The 19063-nt window shown below is 43.6% G+C and overlaps 1 long non-coding RNA gene across 1 annotated transcript; it reads left to right on the top strand.

The window, feature by feature from the left end:
- The first annotated feature begins 4396 nt into the window (after positions 1 to 4396).
- LOC123346624 lies at positions 4397 to 18859 on the top strand. The gene is made up of 3 exons (XR_006573024.1): positions 4397 to 4472; positions 15007 to 15120; positions 18232 to 18859. It is a non-coding gene; the product is annotated as an uncharacterized LOC123346624 (long non-coding RNA).
- The last annotated feature ends 204 nt before the right edge of the window (positions 18860 to 19063 follow it).

Raw genomic sequence — 19063 nt, 5'->3', positions numbered from 1 at the left:
CTAAGCATAGTGCGTGCATCGGGCACAGGGACTGGGCATACTAAAGGAAGGACGAGGTGGGACTCACTCAACACAGCTGAGGATTCAGCCTATTAACCATCTCTATCCCTACATAGGAGTGAACAGCTTGAGTGAGGGCACAAGTCACAATGAATTCTAGTCTTTGTAGCAACCACAGCCCAGACTCTCAAAAGTATTTAGTGCCCATGGGAGTGAGGCATCTAAATACCTTTGATAATCTGGGCACAGGAGCCCTGAATCCAGTGGCTTCTCCAGGTGCCTCAAATTTGAAGGTATGATGCTCCTTGTGGTAGATGCACAACTACACTTCCAACGAGCTACCACTGGATCTGGCCCGGTATAGGTATATAAATATATTGATTGAACAGGACATACCAAGGAATTTACCCATTAATTGTTAGCTTTTTCCAGGCCGATTTTTTTTTTGGAGGGGTGGTCTTTTCTTCTCTCTTTTTTTGAAGAATTATTTGCATTAAAAGATTATTTGCCTAAATCTGATTCAGATTATTTACCAAGGAACTCATTTTGATAACATCCTCTTAAATTACATTTGCAAGTATGCTACCATATGTTTATATACCTAACTATATTTTGTCCTATTTGATTTTCAACTGGTTTCCTCTGAGCGCAGTAACAAGAGTGTGGTCCATGTGCTGTGATTCTATTTATAACCTAGTTCCTTGGTGATAAGGATGAATGATCCCATGAAATGCTGAGGTATTTCTCTTTTTAGAGTTATCTCAGTCTTTCATAATTATACACAAGATATTAATGATTTTTATCTCAAATAAGCTGAAGATGGGAGAGTTAAGGCCGATCTTGTCTTCTTGGCTAAGTACAAGGTATCTGTAAGTCATTGCTGCGGGATCAAAACTTGTTGCACATGAAGGTAATAAATCATCATCACCTGCTGCACATGTACTTGGGACTCTGTCTCCCAATAGCCCAGTTCTACATACAAGTGGATTTGCAATGTCAAACTTTAACTGAAAAACCAAAAGTACAAATTTAAATTCTCTGCTGACAATTCTAAGAAATGAAACTTCTTGATAGATTCTCCGACTGTACCTTACAACAAGGTGAGCACCTGCACTTCTTCACTGAACTATGGGTGCTCAGCCTCTCTCTGGATCAGACTCAGTCACTATCAGACTATGTATTGGTTGGCATTCTGCAGGGCAGTTTGCTGGTTTTGCCACTCCAGTAATAGAGGGATACCTTATCTCAAGAAGTGATAGATGAATAGTGGGAGAGGGGAAAAGAAATTGTAGGTAATACAAAATCTGTCCCTAAAAGGCAGGGCTTGGACAATAGTTTCATTGCTACAGAAAATAAATGAGTAGCAAATCAGTACAAAAATCCAAAGCTATAAAAAAAATCAATTTGGAAAATATTTACTGAATGCGTAAAAATAAATCAGACATCAAGTACTGCACATCAGCCTTCAAGTCTCACTTCAAGTCATAGACGTACTTACTGAAATAAATGTACTGTCATTTAAAATTGGAAATATAATTAAATTATTGCTTTAGTTCACATGCTATCACTGATGCAGTACCTAAATACTTGCAAGTGACTTTATTTTGCTGTTTTTTTATTTATAGTCAAAAAATGGTCAACCTAAACTGTACCATATTCAGATGTCATCATCTGTTAAGTATGATATGCTAATTAGACTGCTATTAGAATATGCGACTGGTGACTATTTGCAAAAATACAGAGAAAATTGGGATAGCTACAGCAGTCATTAAAACCATCTATGTTTGCCAGCTCCCTATTATGACAGAGTATAAATAGGGGTTAGACTCATGCTTCAGTCTTCAAGGAGGTCACATCAAACCTCTTTCACCCCACAGGCAAGGTGAAAACAAGACCACACATACAAAGAAGAATTGTTCTTCAGCTGGCATGACTGGAACCAATGCCAGTCAAAGAGTTCACTGAACAGTTCAATCATTTATCTTGACAGGATATGATTTTTTTCAGTCTCTGTCTATCTCTCAAACACAGTCAGCTCCTTAACATGCTCAGACTGTATTTAATAGCTCTAATGAACCAAATGAATATTTAGTCTAGAAAATTAACTTTTTATAGCTGTAATAGATGTATTCTCTTACCCAATAGTTACCATGTTTACAGAATGCTATGGTAACTTATCATTGTGGAAAACAGAGCTAATTTCTTGAGGGGCCTCCATTTTTTTAATTAGATTTTCAGAGAGAGATTTGTAATGTTGTAATGACTGCCTCAGCAAGGTATGAACCCAAGATCTTCATCACCAAAACACACACTTCTATGACCTGAGCTAAAGTAACATCATTATTGGGCAGCAGTAATAATCAATATGGACCAGACACTACAGGGGATATGAAACACTTATTCTGGATTTACTCTGTCTGATTTGAGATCCATATGTTATATTCTTGAAGAATTTTCACACCACCATATTCTGAAACTGCATGGGTTATGATTATCCGGGGGTGCTGAGGGAGTTGGCTGATGTGATTGCAGAGCCATTGGCCATTATCTTTGAAAACTCATGGTGATCGGGGGAGGCCCCGGATGATTGGAAAAAGACAAATATAGTACCCATCTTTTAAAAAAGGGAAGAAGGAGATTCCGGGGAACTACAGACCAGTCAGCCTCACCTCAGTCCCTGGAAAAATCTTGGAGCAGGTCCTCAAGGAATCCATTTTGAAGGACTTGGAAGAGAGGAAGGTGATCAGGAACAGTCAACATGGATTCACCAAGGGCAAGTCATGCCTCACCAACCTGATTGCCTTCTATGATGAGATAACTGGCTCTGTGGATGAGGGGAAAGCAGTGAACGTGTTATTCCTTGACTTTAGCAAAGCTTTTGATACCATCTCCCACAATATTCTTGCCGGCAAGTTAAAGAAGTATGGGCTAGATGAATGGACTATAAGGCGGATAGAAAGTTGGCTAGATTGTTGGGCTCAACAGGTAGCGATCAACGGCTCGATGTCTAGTTGGCAACCGGTATCAAGAGGAGTGCCCCAGGGGTCAGTCCTGGGGTTGATTTTGTTCAACATCTTTATTAATGATCTGGATGATGGGATGGATTGCACCTGCAGCAAGTTTGCATACAACACTAAGATCGGGGAAGAGGTAGATATGCTGGAGGATAGGGATAGGATCCACAGAACCCTAGAAAAATTGGAGAATTGGGCCAAAAGAAATCTGATGAGGTTGAACAAGTGCAGAGTCCTGCACTTGGGACAGGAGAATCCCATGCACTGCTACAGGCTGGGGACCGACTGGCTAAGCAGCAGTTCTGCAGAAAAGGACCTGGGGATTACAGTGGACGAGAAGCTTGATATGAGTCAACAGTGCGCCCTTGTTGCCAAGCAGGCTAATGGCATATTGGGCTGCATTAGTAGGAGCATTGCCAGCAGATCGAGGGAAGTGATTATTCCCATCTATTCGGCACTGGTGAGGCCACATCTGGAGTATTGCATCCAGTTTTGGGCCTCCCACTACAGAAAGGATGTAGACAAATTGGAAAGAGTCCAGTGGAGGGCAACAAAAATGATTAGGGGGCTGGAGCACATGACTTATGAGGAGACGCTGAGGGAACTGGGCTTATTTAGTCTGCAGAAAAGAAGAGTGAGGGGGGATTTGCTAGCAGCCTTCAACTACCTGAAGGGGGGTTCCAAACAGGATGGAGCTTGGCTGTTCTCAGTGGTGGCAGATGACAGAACAAGGAGCAATTGTCTCAAGTAGCAGTGGGGGAGGTCTAGGTTGGATATTAGAAAACACTATTTCACTAGGAGGGTGGTGCAGCACTGGAATGGGTTACCTAGGGAGATGGTGGAATCTCCATCCTTAGAGGTTTTTAAGGTCTGGCTTGACAAAGCCCTGGCTGGGATGATTTAGTTGGGGTTGGTCCTGTTTTGGACAGGGGGCTGGACTGTATGACCCCTTGAGGTCTCTTCCAACCCTAATATTCTATGTTTCTATGATTCTTCTATGATTCTATGATTTATTGTATGCTTTACATTAGCCCAGTTGTTATCTCTTCTTGAAAAACATATTTTATTGAAGATTAAACCAGAGCTTGAATTAGAATGCAGAAGGGCTGGGCTGCCAGTCCTTCTGGTGAAGGCCACACTTCTCCCAGCCGACAGTATTTCCAGGATTCATATGAAGAACCTTGAATTTTTCATAATGGCGATAGAAGGGCAAAATATTGTACCATGCTGTTAGAGGTTTGTTTCCAAGACTCCCTAATCTAATATCTGTTTCATATTCCCCTTATGACATAACCAGAAACCTTCAGCGGCTGTCCAAGGCTACACCACTGTGATGCATACTGCCTGGTTTATGAGTTTTACTATTAATTTACATGAGAGCAAACAGAGTTAGGCTAACAGTGAGTGCTTTTGAAAATCCTACCAATTGCATCTGTGGTCCTATGGGATAGAAAGCCAGTAAGCATATGAGTTATTCCTATTTAAACTTTTTTCGGTACATCTCTCCTACTATCAAATTAATGTCTGCTTGCCCCTCTTTCAGCTACTCCATAGAAGGGTTTTAGAATTACCTCACTAACTCACTCATAGTTTCTCCCCTTCTTTGCTGTGAGCCTTTTAATGAAATTCAGTGGCAATTTCTCTGCTAGCTGCTGGGAGTCAAACTGCCCCCTGAGTTTACGAGCTGCAATGCTTCTGCATCTTTGTTGGATTCAACTCTCATATAACTAACATTGCCCTGCTCACCACTTGACTTTAAATAATTGCCACAAAATGTGCTGGGCCATCATACCTTGGTCAGCTAAAACTTTCAAATTCAAAAGGCTTAGAAATTCTTTCACTTGTTCTCGTTGTGCTTTAGAGATGCTATAAGAACACTCATGGTGTGAATCAAAGAGTCAACACTGAATTTTTTCCAGTATACTATACTTGAGGCTGCCATGGAAGACCACCTGGAAAGTCTGGGACAATATATATATATATATATGTTGCATTGTATTATCCTCAGGATAGATAGATAGATAGATAGATAGATAGATAGTGTAGCCTACTGGGGAAAAAATCAGTCTGGACTCTGATTCACACCATGATACTGTCCACAAGTTTTGTAGGGCTCTCCAACTACTGAGTGATCTAGAGCAATGATTTTATTATAGGTGGAGCTGGTAGTGCTGCCTATAGTTAGGGTTGCTCAACACTTGTCATTATAAGACTCTGTTTTCAGTTGTTTATAACTTTGACAAATTGTAAACATTTGGCTGAAATTTGCTTTGCATGTTGTCTGCCCCTAACATATCTAACAGAGTTCGGTTGAACCTCTCTGGCTGAGGGTCACCCTGCGGGTGATACGGCGTTGTCCTTGACTTTTTAATTCCTGCTATCCTTAGCACCTCCTTTAGAAGGTGACTCTCAAAGTCTCGTCCCTGATCCGAGTGTATCCGGGCTGGGAAGCCATAAACTGAGAAATATTTTTCCCACAGTACTCGTGCGACAGTGGTGGCCCTCTGATCACGTGTGGGATATGCCTGCGCATATCGCGTATAATGGTCGGTCACCACTAGAATGTTCCCAATATTCCTCTTGTCCACTTCTAAAGACAAGAAATCAATGCAAACCAGCTCCAGAGGTTTGTTGCTGGTGATGTTCTTCAGATATGCAGCCCTCGTGGGCAGAGTTTTCCTTTGGACACATCGAGCGCAGGTCTCACATTTCCTGCAAACATCTTCAGCCATCCAGGGCCAATAGAACCTACTGCGGATAAGTTCCAGGGTCCTTTCCATCCCTAAATGTCCAAAGTCATCATGCAGGGCCCTCATGGCCAGGCCTCTGTACTCTTTTGGCAGCACTAGTTGGTTCCGTTGCCTTTGTAGAGGGTCTGTGGTCACACGGTGTAACACTCCCTGAATCAGTTTTAGCTTGGTCCATTCTCTCAACAGTAGTTTGCCCTCTGGGGTAGGTGGAACAACCGCAGCTGGGCCTCGCCCCTCCCTTTTGGCAAGTAGCGTATCACGAATGGAAATATCTTGCAGCTGGGCTTCCTGCCAGTCAACTGCATTGAGCACGGGCAGGGGAGATTGGTCCAAAGCAATATAGTTCACTGAAGCAGAAGGCACGCATTCAGGGGGCAGGCCCAAAGCTTCAGCAACGCATCCATGAAGGCTCTCATGGGTCTCCAGCTCTCGGCGACTCACACTGCAAATAGCTCTCACTCCATCCGTGGGTATCACAGAAACTCCTGGTGCTTGTGGACGCCTGGACAATGCATCTGCATCTACATTGCTTCTCCCTGATCGGTATTGAATGCTGAAGTCATAGCTAGCCAAAGCGGCCACCCATCTTTGCCCTGTAGCATCCAGTTTAGCACTTGTTAACACATAAGTCAGTGGGTTGTTGTCTGTCCACACCTGGAACTGAGCACCATACAAGTAGTCTCGAAATTTCTCAGTGATGGCCCATTTCAAGGCCAAGAACTCCAGCTTGTGGGTGGGATAGCGGGTTTCACTATCAGACAGTCCTCGGCTGGCAAAGGCTACAGGCTTACGCTTGCCTTCCACCTCCTGGTACAGTACTGCTCCCAGACCCTCCAAACTGGCATCAGTATGCAGGATAAATGGCTTGCTTGGGTCAGCAAAGACTAGGACAGGGGCATGAGTTAGGCAAGTAATGATTTCTCGAAAAGCCCTTTCACATCTCTCATTCCACCGTGGCCCAAAGGGTTTGAAGGGGCCATAGTGTCTCTGCACAGAAGGCCCTTTATTCTTGGTCTTAGATTTGTCCTTGCTGGACTGATATCCCCTGGTAAGATCATTGAGGGGTTTTACAACTGTAGCATAGTTTTTCACGAATCTGCGGTAGTAGCCACTAAACCCAAGGAAAGTCTTGAGTTCTCTGTAGTTGCTTGGACGGGGCCATGTAGTGAGTGCTTCTATTTTATCAGGATCAGTACTTACACCCTCTTGGGACATGATGTGGCCCACATACTTCACCGAGGTCCTGCAGAACTGGCATTTGTCAATGGAAAGCTTCAAACCATACTCCTCCAACCTATCAAGCACTTTAAGAAGTCTTTCTTCATGCTCTTCCAAAGTTCTTCCAAACACAATTAAGTCATCTAAATAAACTAACACTTGCAGTAAATTCATGTCTCCCACAACTTTCTCCATGAGACGTTGAAATGTGGCAGGTGCTCCAGAAATCCCTTGGGGCATGCGTTCGAACTGATAAAACCCTAATGGGCAGATGAAGGCTGTCTTCTCCTTATCTTCTTCACCCAGAGGGATCTGGTAGTATCCACTCTGAAGATCCAACACAGAGAACCACTGGCTTCCCAGCAAACAGTCTAAGGCATCTTGGACTCGAGTCATTGTGTACTGGTCAACCACAGTACGGCGGTTCAGGGTGCGGTAGTCAATACACATCCTGATTTTCCCATTCTTTTTACATACCACCACAATGGGCGAGGCGTATGAACTGCGGGACTCTGTAATGATGCCATTCGCAGCCAGCTCTTGAAGATGTTGTCGCACATCTTCCATCTCGGAGAGAGCAAGCCTTCTAGATCTCTCTCTGAAAGGTCGGGAGTCATGTAGTCTGATGTTGTGCTCTACTCCTTTTGCGCATCCCACATCCCACTCATGCAATGAGAATACCTTGGGTCTTTCACAAAGTTTCCTCCTCAAGCGATCTTTCCACTCCTCGGACAATGGTGAATCTCCAAAGTCAAACTTTGCTGGGTCTATTGTCGGAACTTGAGTCTCACACTGGGGTTTCACAATTGATTCAGGATCAAAGAGGTCTGCTATCTTTTGTCCTTGCTTCACAACAACATCTCTACTTGTTTCATTGGCAATCAGTATAGTCACCTTTTCCTGGGCTTCAGCAGGTAGGGTTATGACTCCACTGGGGACCAGCACTCCTTCCGGGAGCTCTCCTTCAACTGGCTGCTCTATCATTGCTAGTGCCCCTTTACTGCCTTTCAGCCTGGTACTCATGACAAGCACTTCTTGCTCTGTCCTTGCGGGCACTACTAAGGGGGTTGTGCCCATGTACTTCAGTGCCCCAATCGGTAGCTCAGATGTCTCCTTTTTAGCACTCTCAATTTTCCTATAGGCTTCAGCACAAAGCGTATGGATCATCAGGGTACTCAGGTACTGGTCCCCAGCCCGTCGTCTGCAGTAATCCGCGAGCACCTTGAAGAGACTGGAGTTGGTCCCTATCAGCACAGACACATCAGAGGTCCCTTTAGGGTCAGGGCATATTAAGGCAGCTGTGTCTACCTCTTCCCTTACCCCAGCAACCTCCTCTGGGAATTCCAGGTGCACTATGACATACCCTTGGTACGGGTATTCATCCATGCTGAGGCCACACAGACCAATGCCAGTCAGTGGCTGTATAGGCAGGTGCCTAAGCATCTGTTGGTAGAATGACTGAAATATAATAGTCACTTGAGATCCAGTGTCAAGCACGGCTTTACACTCCACCCCTTCAATCCTCACCATGACCTCTGCTCGCGGCCCTATCAGTCCTGCAGGGATCCCAGCTGGACGGTCTCTTTTGGGGGAATCTTTAAATCCTGTAGGTCTAGGTGGTCTCCATCCCCAGACCTTCTGGCCGCTACTGGGTCTCTCCCAACTGCTCCTCAGCTTTTCATACACTAAGGAGGGGTTCTCTTCCTTATGGCAGTTAGCAGCACTGTGCCCATCCTGACCACACCGGTAGCAAAAGAATTGCCCTTTCCCCCTTCGCTGGGGTGGGACAGTGGCTCTAGATACTGACTTCTCCATTGTCACAGTCTGAGGCTCCTTATTCCTGGAAACCTTAGCTCGGTCAATGATGCTTTGCAGTTCAGCTATCCGTTTCGTCAGGACCTGCATTTGTTGGGCAAGTTCCTCTGTGGTGCTCACCATCAGTACACTGGCCATTTGCAGTGGCGTTGTGCTGCCTGGTTCCAATGTTTGGGCTTCCCAACACTCGCTGGCAGCCTGCCTTTCTTCCTCTTCCCTGACCTCCTTTATCAGCTGGGAGTAACTTGGGGGATGTTCCTGCCGTTCTCTTAGTCGGAGATGCAGTAGGATCGGGTTCTGATACTGAGTCCCTCTTACAACTTGAGCCAGTCTGGTCTGATCCATCTGCTCAACAGTCACTGCTCCCCTCATAACAGCTCTCTGAAGCAGTCTTTCCAGCCTTTGTATATAGGCTGAAGTTTTCTCACCCCTTTGCTGTCGGGAATCAAGGAATTTACAGTAACTGTCTTCAGGGCTCTCTACGCTCCCAAAGGTATTATCAAGGGCCTTTAGGCAGTCCTGCACACTAACCCCAGGGTCAATTAGCTTCAGGGTGCGAATTACATCTAGTGCTGGGCCACTAAGGCTCTCTATTAGACATCTTCGCTTTTCTACATCGGGTACGGCCCACTCCCGCAGCATTTCAGTGGTATGCTCCAACCAGGGCTCAAACTCCTCTTTCCCATCAAATAGCCTTAACTTACGACAAGAGTTTGACGTAGCATATGCCAGCACAATCTTTTCCAATATATGCCCCAGTGCTTCTGCCCAATCATAGGCTGTGGCTGCCGCCCCTGAGCTAGAGGCTGCAGGACTGGGGCCCATCAGACCCGACATATTAGCCATTATACCAACAGTAATTTCCTCAAAATATAAACACAATTATTTCCCACTACAGTGGAACACTCAACATGTGCTTGCGAGGGGTACTGACCCAGGGATCCCGGACGAGCCCCCAAAAATGTAACCCTTCTGCCAGGCCGAAACAATAGCAGCAAGGGCCGGGTTCAATACATAGGGGTCCCTTCCCCACAACATAATGCAAACCAGCTCGAGCCCCCACCCAGTGACCTGGGAAAATCTTACACACACCCCTGGGCGCCTCGAGGAGGCAATACTTCCCCTCTCGCAAGCACAGACTCTTGGTGTAGCAGAAAAGGTTTAATTACATGAGATAAACAACAAGCATTAAACTGGGAAAATACCTCAACTAGAGTTCATAGGTCAAACCGTGAGCAAAGACCCACCCCAGCAAATTGGGCCGTGTCCTTCTCTTGGGGCCCTTGAGTCCAGCAACCCCCAAATCACCCACAGTCCCAAAAGTCCCACAATCCAAAAGTCTCTGTCCCGGGTCAGTGCAGCCCCAGAGTTCAAGAATCTCTCTGCAGAGGTCCCCCTCCCCAGCCTGGTAGAAAGGGGCACCTTACGTGGGTTCGGGGCCAACTGCCCTGCCTCTTCGTGGAGTTCTGCTTCCACTAGTCGTCCCCGCAAACAGCTCAGCTCCGCTTGCTCTGTGGGCTGCTCCGCTCTGCCAGCTGCTCTGGCCCACCAGCTGTCCTGTGAGCCACTCTAGCCATCCTCACGAGCTTCTTGGCTCCACTCACCCAGGGCTGCACAAACTGCTCCACTCCGCTCTGCCAGCTGCTCTGCTCCACGGTATTGCTTCAGGCTCCCCCACTCATAAGCACAGTACTTAGTGCTCTCAGCTCAGCAAGTCCAGCTCTTCAGTGATTTCAGCTCTTAGTGATTCCAGCTCATAGTAGGGGAGCCCCAGTGAGTTCAGCTCAGTAACCTGTATCTAGATTCTTAAGGGAATCAAAAATTAACTCTGACATTCCACAGTGGAGAGAGGCACCAGTGGGACTGGTGCTTCTGGCTCACACAAGAAGCCTGCACCACTCAGTACAGATCTCTGTCCCCAGCCTCTCTCCTTTCAATGGGTTTTGGAACTCATGTGCCCCATCTAGCAAGCGCTATCCTGCTGACAATGAAACCCCCCATCACAAGACAATTTTGTAGTTCCCCATTTACCCAATCAGGGTGACAACATTTCATTCCTCCTGCCCCAATAACAACGAAATTGGGGCTCTCACAGCTGTGAAAATAACCATCCCATGCTGCTTTGCGGTATGCTAAGTGGGGTGGGAGTGCCCATGCAAATAACCGAAATACCAATGCAACACTTTAAACTTCGTTCTGCACTCCCCATAATTTACCACCAGATGTCAGGGTGGGGCTCATCCTGACTCTGCTTACATTAAGTTTTAGCTAAAATGTTTCTGCCATTTCCAGGACCAAGATTAGAGGAAAATACATTGTTTTGCCCACATTAAAAACATTTGAGTAATTGTTTCATTGAGAAACTTGAGTGCCTCAATTTTTTTGGAGCACAGAATTGAAATTTGGCAGGAAGGGTCAGCCTGGTGTCAGGGATGTGCCTTTTGACCTCCTTGTGAAAATTCACTTAAATTTGGCAAGTTATAAACCTCAAAAAAAATCTCACTTCTCACATGCTCAGTAGATATTTGTTGGAGTTTGGCAGCTAAATTCTCTGAAGATTCCCTCTGCACTGGGCATACTCCATCCACTCACACCTACTACATGCTAACCAGACGGTGCATATGCCACCCCCACAGAGTAACCAAGTATGCACCATCCAAGGGTTGCATGAGCTGAGCAGGACTCTTTTTACTATTGCTCCTCCCAAAGTCAGAAACCAGTGTGATGCTGGGTACAAGAAATGAGAGCAGGGAGACAGTCTCACCTGTGTTTTCAATGCTCCTGCTGCTTAGTCCGGCTCCCTTGTAGGTATGTATTATGATTACGGCCCTACCAATTTCATGGCCATGAAAAATGCATCATGGACCATGAAATCTGGTTTCCCCTGTGAAATCTGCCGAGGAGGGTCAGGGTACCATACGCCAGGCTCCAGCTGCTAGTCCTGGCAGGGCTAGAAAGGGATGGGACTTCTTCTCCTGCAGGGGCTGCTCCCAGAGCTGGCTCATATCCACCTCCAGGAACCTCCCGTGGCTGCAGGAAGTGCCACACCCCTGCCCTCCTTCCTGCCCCTGTTGCTCCCCTGCTGCAGGGGTAGGGTCACTGTACAGGAAGCAGCCCCAGGCCCAGTGCTCTGGAATTAAAGGGGCCTTCAGCTGGTTGTGGGGGACCACAGCACCCCTCTGACCATGGGGCACCAACCAGTCACCCACCCGCAAGGCCAGCCCTGCCCCTCCCAAATGATGACACCCCCATACCACGCAACCCTCACATCAGTGAGGCTCGCTGTTCTCCAGCTGCCCAGCTCTGGAGGCAGTGCTTCCATCAGCAGCAGCACAGAAGTAAAGGTGGCAATACTGCCCCACCATAGCCATTTGCAACACCTCCCCCCCCCAACCCTCTTTTAGGTCGGGACCCCTATGGTTTTAATGCCATGAAATTTCAGATCTAAATATCTGAAACTGTGAAACTGACCATTTTTTAAAGCGGGGGACCATGAAATTGACCAAAATGGATCCAGATTTTGGTAGGGCCCTAATTATGATATAACTGCATGATCTTTAACTGCATGATCACAACTATTTTTTCCATAGAAACCTTGCCTCATTCAGTGCCCGGGATTGATAGTGCTCTGGAAACTAATCAGGGTTTTGTAGTGAAGGAGCCTTATCTGTAGGATCCCTTCCTCATTTGTTGCAGAAGTTGGAAGGTGTGTAGAGAGTGAGGTAGGGTACTGCAGGAAAAGAAAAGATGATCTACTGGTTAGGGAAGCTGAAAGCCAATCTGGATAGCTGGAGTCTATTCCTGCCTCTGCCACACAGTTCCTGCGTGATACTGGACAAGTCACTTGAGCCAACATTTTCATAGTTTGGCCACTAATGGTTTGTTCCAGGACCAGCTGGTATTCACCCAAGAGTTCTGAAGGAACTCATATATGAAATTACAGAAATACTAACTGTGGTATGTAACCTAACTCTTAAATCAGCCTCTGTACTAGATGACTGGAGGGTAGCTAAAGTAACGCTGAAAACATCTGCTCAGTATGCAGCAGCAGTCAAAAAAGCTAACAGAATGTTAGGAACCATTAGAAAAGGGACAGATAATAAAACAGAAAATACCATAATGCTGCAATATAAATCTATAATATGGCCACACCTTGAATACTGTGTGCAGTTCCGGTCACCCCATCTCAAAAAGGATATATTGAATTGGAAAAGATGCAGAGAAAGGCAACAAAAATAATTAGGGTACAGAACAGCTTCAGTTTGAGGAGAGATTAAAAGGACTGGGACTGTTCAGCTTAGAAAAGAAATGACTAAGGAGGGATATGATAGAGGTCTATAAAATCATGAATAGTGTGGAGAAAGTGAATAGGGAAGTGTTATTTATCCTTTCACATAACACAAAAACTAGGGGTCACCTGATGAAATTAATAGGCAGCAGCTTTAAAACAAACAAAAGTAAGTACTTCTTCACACAGTCAGCCTGTGTAACTCATTGCCATGGTATATTGTGAAGGCCAAAAGTATAAGTGGGTTCAAAAAAGAATTAGAGAAGTTCATGGAGTATAGGTCCATCAATGGCTATTAGCCAAGATGGTCAGGGCTGCAACCCTGAGCTCTGGGTGTCCCTAAGCATCTGACTGCCATGGATGACAGGGGATGGACCCCTCGAAATTGCCCTGTTCTGTTCATTCCCTATGAAGCATCTGGCACTGGCCACTGTCAGAGATATGTTACGGGACTAGAGGGACCATTGGTCTGACCCAGTATGGCCATTCTTATGTTCCTCATTTTCTGGATGCCCAACCTGAGACACCTTGGGCCAGATTTGGTAAGTGTTGAATGCTTACAACTGCAATTGAAGTTGACTGGTGCTTGCTTTGTACATATAAAGTGCTCTAAAAAGGCTAGAGTACTCTGCAAAATCAAGGCCTCAAATTGGGCACCCAAAATTAGTGGACATTTGACAACTTGCCCTTAATCCCGCTATGCCTGAGCTACCCCTCTGGAAAATGAGAATAATATCCACACCTGAATTTATGGGGTGTTGTAAGGATAAACTGATTAAGTTTATGACGCTCTCATTTACTAGTGACACCCATGAGGAAATGGATAGTTTTATATTCAGAGCCAGGGTTTGGCTAGTGTGCTTCAAATATGGCCTGGGGCCACATATCGAATGTGTAAAATAAAAAGAATTATTGAATAACTATCCATTCTCTGAATGATGCCAGGGGCCTGTGGAAAAATAGTATGTGATCATGTCATTAAAGACTGTATCATAATGCTTATATATAAGGGGGCCAAATTAAGGTTGCACACGCAAACTTAATTCTAGCATTTCCTAACTTCTGGCTGCTTGACTTTGCAATCTTACATTCTTTTAACATAATTCTTTTTTTTTTACTGTGACATATATAAAACATACCTAGTTTTGAATATGAGGTGACTCCCATACCTTACATAAGTATGTTACCATTGTGATACAGAGATACAACACTTAACCAAGTAAAACACCAACAACTGAACTATTGCTCTTAGAGGGTTTCATCACAGTTCTGTGCTCAAGATATTTTCATCACCAGTTGCACTTGTAGACAGAGAGAGATAAACATAGGCTTTTAATTTTTTTAACTCAACAATAGTAATTTTTGGTGTCTTTTGTATGACTCGGTAGGAGATAAGTTGTTACAAAAGAAGGTGTTTCATCACAAAAAAGAACACTGAACCTTCTAAAGGGTGTTTGAATGGATTGGTCTTTACTGTGTGAGGCTAAGCAGCATCCTTCACATATTACTTCAGTAGACATCTCTTCTCACCATATTAGGAATTATTCAAATCTTTTGATCATACTGGATATTTGACATTAATTTATTCCCTGAGAAAGGAATTTCTTCTGAAGTAATGTCTCAACCTACAAAATATAATATGTCCACACATGTATACAGATTTCTCTCTCTCTCTCTCTCTCTCTCTCTCTCTCTCTCTCTCACACACACATACACACACACACGAGCTGGATGAATTCTGCAAAAATTCATTCATATCCATCCAATCAAATAGAAAGCATATTTTCTTAGTCATGTTCCACGCACGTTTGCATAAGCAAACACATTTCCAAGAATGTTCACAGAAAATGAATGCTTCAGATATTAATTCAAATATGTTTTCACTGGTATACTCTTATTTGACTCTTCCTGTCAAAAACAGTTTCAGTCATGTGATCAAGAAGCAGAAGAATATCATGCAATTTGGGTAACATCACACTACGCAAACAGCTAATGGTTCCTGAGAGATGCTAATGTGCCACAGTCAGACAAACAGGTGATCCCGACCAAATATTTTAAATGTTTCATCGCTGATTGTCATTCTGTGTATTCTAATGTTTTGAAGTTGGCTTTAATGTGGGAGTGACAGGGCATAGGTAAAAACAGTTGAATTTCTGTCTAATCTGTTTGAGATAGGGGAGCTGGAGCGAAAACAGGAAGAACTATTTCCTTGATGAGTACATAGCAAGAATTCTACAGCACTTATGGGCAGAAGAAACTAATGAGTCTAAATCAGTGTTAGGCAGCCAGAGCAAGCAACCTTAAAGCCAAGAGGGTATGTCTTTATACCCCAGGGGCGTAGATATTAATTGAACACTGACTATATTCAGAGGGAGCATACCTCCCTCAAGCCCTGCCACATCTCAAGAAGTAGTTAGAGATTATTCCTTTTTTGGATTGAAAACTGGCATTTTCGGTCAAAGGCTTTTGTTTATATTCTGCTGCCATCTGGTGGTACAGTAATGAGTTACTGATTTGTACACTACTTATGACATTCCATTGAATTTGGACTATTTGGACTCATACGACTGAGAAAACTGTGAAAGCAAAGGAGGACTTTTGTAGACACTGAGTGCTGGAAGACAGTAATCTCGGATTGCTGAAATCAACTCATTATAGGGGTAAATATTCACATATGGACAATTTTATCAGGGCTGGGGGAGGGAGGGGTTAAAGATGAGTGAAGGTTGATTGCTTTACATCTTTACATGCATTTTAATTTTATTACTAGCAAATTATTAACTATACTAAACTAGCTTTAAGTCTGACTTTTCAAAATGAAGACGTTTACTATGTAAGAATACAAGCAATATGTCCACTAAAAATTGTAGCAAACTCTCTTCACGGTCTAGCACAAGAGGAGAATTCAGCTGGATGTGCTGTTTACTAATACATGCAATGGGACATAACACCTCAACTTTTGCTGCCCCTGGCACCTGCCGTAACTATCGTACTAAGGATAGAAAACACACCATACCTCAATCATTGCAGATTGGCAAAATTGGAGTTTTTATGGCATTCATTATACTACTGTTCTACCCTGGAATTATATAGATATGAGTGCAAAGTAATTACATCAAAGTTATGGTAATATGTACAGCATTACTGATTCAATATCCATACAGAGTATAGGAATTTCATCCTATCTCACCCTAGACAGAACCAAGAAGTGCAAAAAGCATGCAAACAAAAAACTCCTATCCCGAACTTTGATAAACCTCAAAGAAAGTTTGCTTCAGGCTTTGGTCTTAAGTGAGTTGAGTTCTTATTTTGTTTAAACGCACTATTCATTCCCTAGTTTCAAAATGGCTCTGGTGTTTACCAAACCAGGGGTTCTTACATTCCTGCACTACACCAATAGGAAGAAGTTGGTTGAAACAAAGTTTAATTAAATTACCAGGTTACTTTGGTAACATGTATCAAGTGATTCATGATCTCAACACATTTTAACTTTCATTCAAAATTCTGTGCAAAGTGCGTTCTATGCTATTATACTATCAGTCAAATATAAGTTTCAATAATTCTAATAAATATTAGTGATACAAAATCACATGGTTTAAACCATCAAGATTTGTTGGCATTGTGATATCTCCCCTGTTTAAAGCTCCTATCAGAATGTGCTGAAGGACCTGATTCTGTTGTGAGTCTCCTGAGAGATGCAGCACAGAAGGTGAAGAGCAGAAGGAGGAGGGACAAAGGTGGATTTATGCCTTCTGGACTCCAGAGTATAGCTTATAGCACCCTTCCCGCTGCTGCCCATTGCAGCCCAGAATCCCAGTAGCCTCCATGCCTTACAAATACTCCCATTCCTATCCTAAGACACTCTGCACTTGCCCTCAATACCAGGACTTGCAATGGCAGGCCAGGCAGCAAAGGCCTGCTTTGGCTCTTGAGCTGGAGAAATTCTCCTAGATCCTATTTACAGCTGCTATATGCTCCTGTAGTGAGGTATAATAGCCAGCGCTAGGAGCAGGTTCAGCCCTTACGTCTTTTAAATAAACAAAAAGGCCAATATTACAAGGCAGTAAAGTATAAGATCCTGTGCTCTGGATTGATTCATGGCGCTGATTGTACATGGAGTTTGTGCTGCTTGTTCTCACTGGCATAGCTTCTCTTAACATGCCTCCTAGCAAAGCCTTCTCCGCTGTTGTCTCAGATAGAGCTGCCTTTTGTTTACAATTTCACCAGCTGAGACTCTTGAGAACAAAAAAGAAAGAATGAAAGAAAGAAAACTGGAGAGGCCACTATGAGGATCTAATCTATGTCTAAGACCACCCCGTGACTGGCAGTCTGCATTGCCATCAGCTGTATGCATCATGAACACATTCTAGATTAGATCAGCTGTCTGTGCCTTCTCCCTCATTAACATTGATAGAAGTGATGGCTTCTGTCAGACATGCAGCATTGCTCAGCATACCAGCTGCAGCTGTATCGTAATGCATCATATGGGCTTAGAGAATTAATTCGTTCTGTTAGTCACAAAGTTTCAAAATGATACTGTCATAACTCCACAATTAAAATTACACACCTCCTGAAATTCTCAGTTTTACAAGCTCAGACCTTCTATAAGCTCATCAGCTAAAGCTTAGGTTTTTGAGAGGTATTACATTGGACGGATTTAACCTATATATACTCAATTAATTCTGCTCTAATGTAAGCGGAACCAGAGAACACAATGGCAGTCAGAGTACCCTAGCAAGAAATTTGGAGGTCCTCCTGTAAGAGAACCTAAGAGGGGCCCCTTTCCATTAATAATATTCCATTACCAATGTAATCAAAGTATACAAATAATGATGTGTAGAAATCCACAACTAGGAACTGGCTGCAAATACCTTCAAAGCTAAATAAACAAATAAAATCTCTATCATGTTTTACTCTAGTCAATGAATAACTACTGGAAAAAAAGTATAATGAGTTTTCTTACCTTGTTTATGCTGAGTAATGGAGTCCTCAGTTGACAAATTCTTCTATTATGCCCTTGAAGTCCAGCGTCTTACAAATGTTAATTTCTGTGGACAATGTAGCCAGTCCTACTAATGTTCTTCAGACATGGTAGACCTCATATAAGTTTTTATTAACTTAAGCTTAGAGAAAGTTCTTTTTGCAGATACCACGGAGATTGGAGCTGTGAGAAAAACTCGTAGAGCAATACACATTTGGGTACTTCGTGGACAAACTGCTCCTGAAAATGAATCAAAGTCTCTCAAGTGCATCCACAGGCTTCAGCAAACACTAGAAAGACTCTGGAGTTCATGTACCAGGTCGTACCTGTCTACTGCCATCAGAACTCATCAGAGCTGCTTCCAGGTTACTGCACAATTTTTCCTATTCACTTGTTGGAAAAATGTTTGCAATCTTTTTCACATCACACAGGAATCCAAACTCATTCATGTGCTCTCGCAATAATTCAAAATGTTCTCCCAGCTTCACAAGAACAGCATCTACAGCAATACTGAAGAAGTCAAATTTAAATCTCTTTTTTGCATCAAACAATGACTTGAACCTCTACTTCATAGCTGAACAATTTCTTTTTTTCTGTGGACTCATGTTTCAGTTAGCAGAAAAAATGTCAGTGCCTGTAGAACTATCTGTTTAACAATTAACAATGCCTCTTCAAATCCATTTTCACGATAATTCTGTATTTCTGTCCGAGTAGCTGCAATTAATTTGCTGACGTCGTCAAGACCAAGCATTTTGCTTACAATATTTATTTTTTAACAGTAAGTTTTGCCAAGCCACAAGTACAACAATGCGCCAAAATGAGGAGAGTTCATCTGCCAGTGATCTGGATTCTGCATATACCCCATTATCTTTTGTCGTTTATCTGAATTTCAACAGCGCTGATTGTATACTCTGTGTCTGAAGCCACAAAGCTTTGACACTTTCAATTTCACTCTCTCATCTTTTATTGAAGAGAGGCTTTAATGGTGTTTTCACAC

Source organism: Mauremys mutica, chromosome 1, assembly GCF_020497125.1.
Source record: "Mauremys mutica isolate MM-2020 ecotype Southern chromosome 1, ASM2049712v1, whole genome shotgun sequence".
Classification (NCBI taxonomy): domain Eukaryota; kingdom Metazoa; phylum Chordata; order Testudines; family Geoemydidae; genus Mauremys; species Mauremys mutica.
Note: the sequence above shows the minus strand (reverse complement) of the source record. Positions and strands in the feature narration are given on the sequence as shown.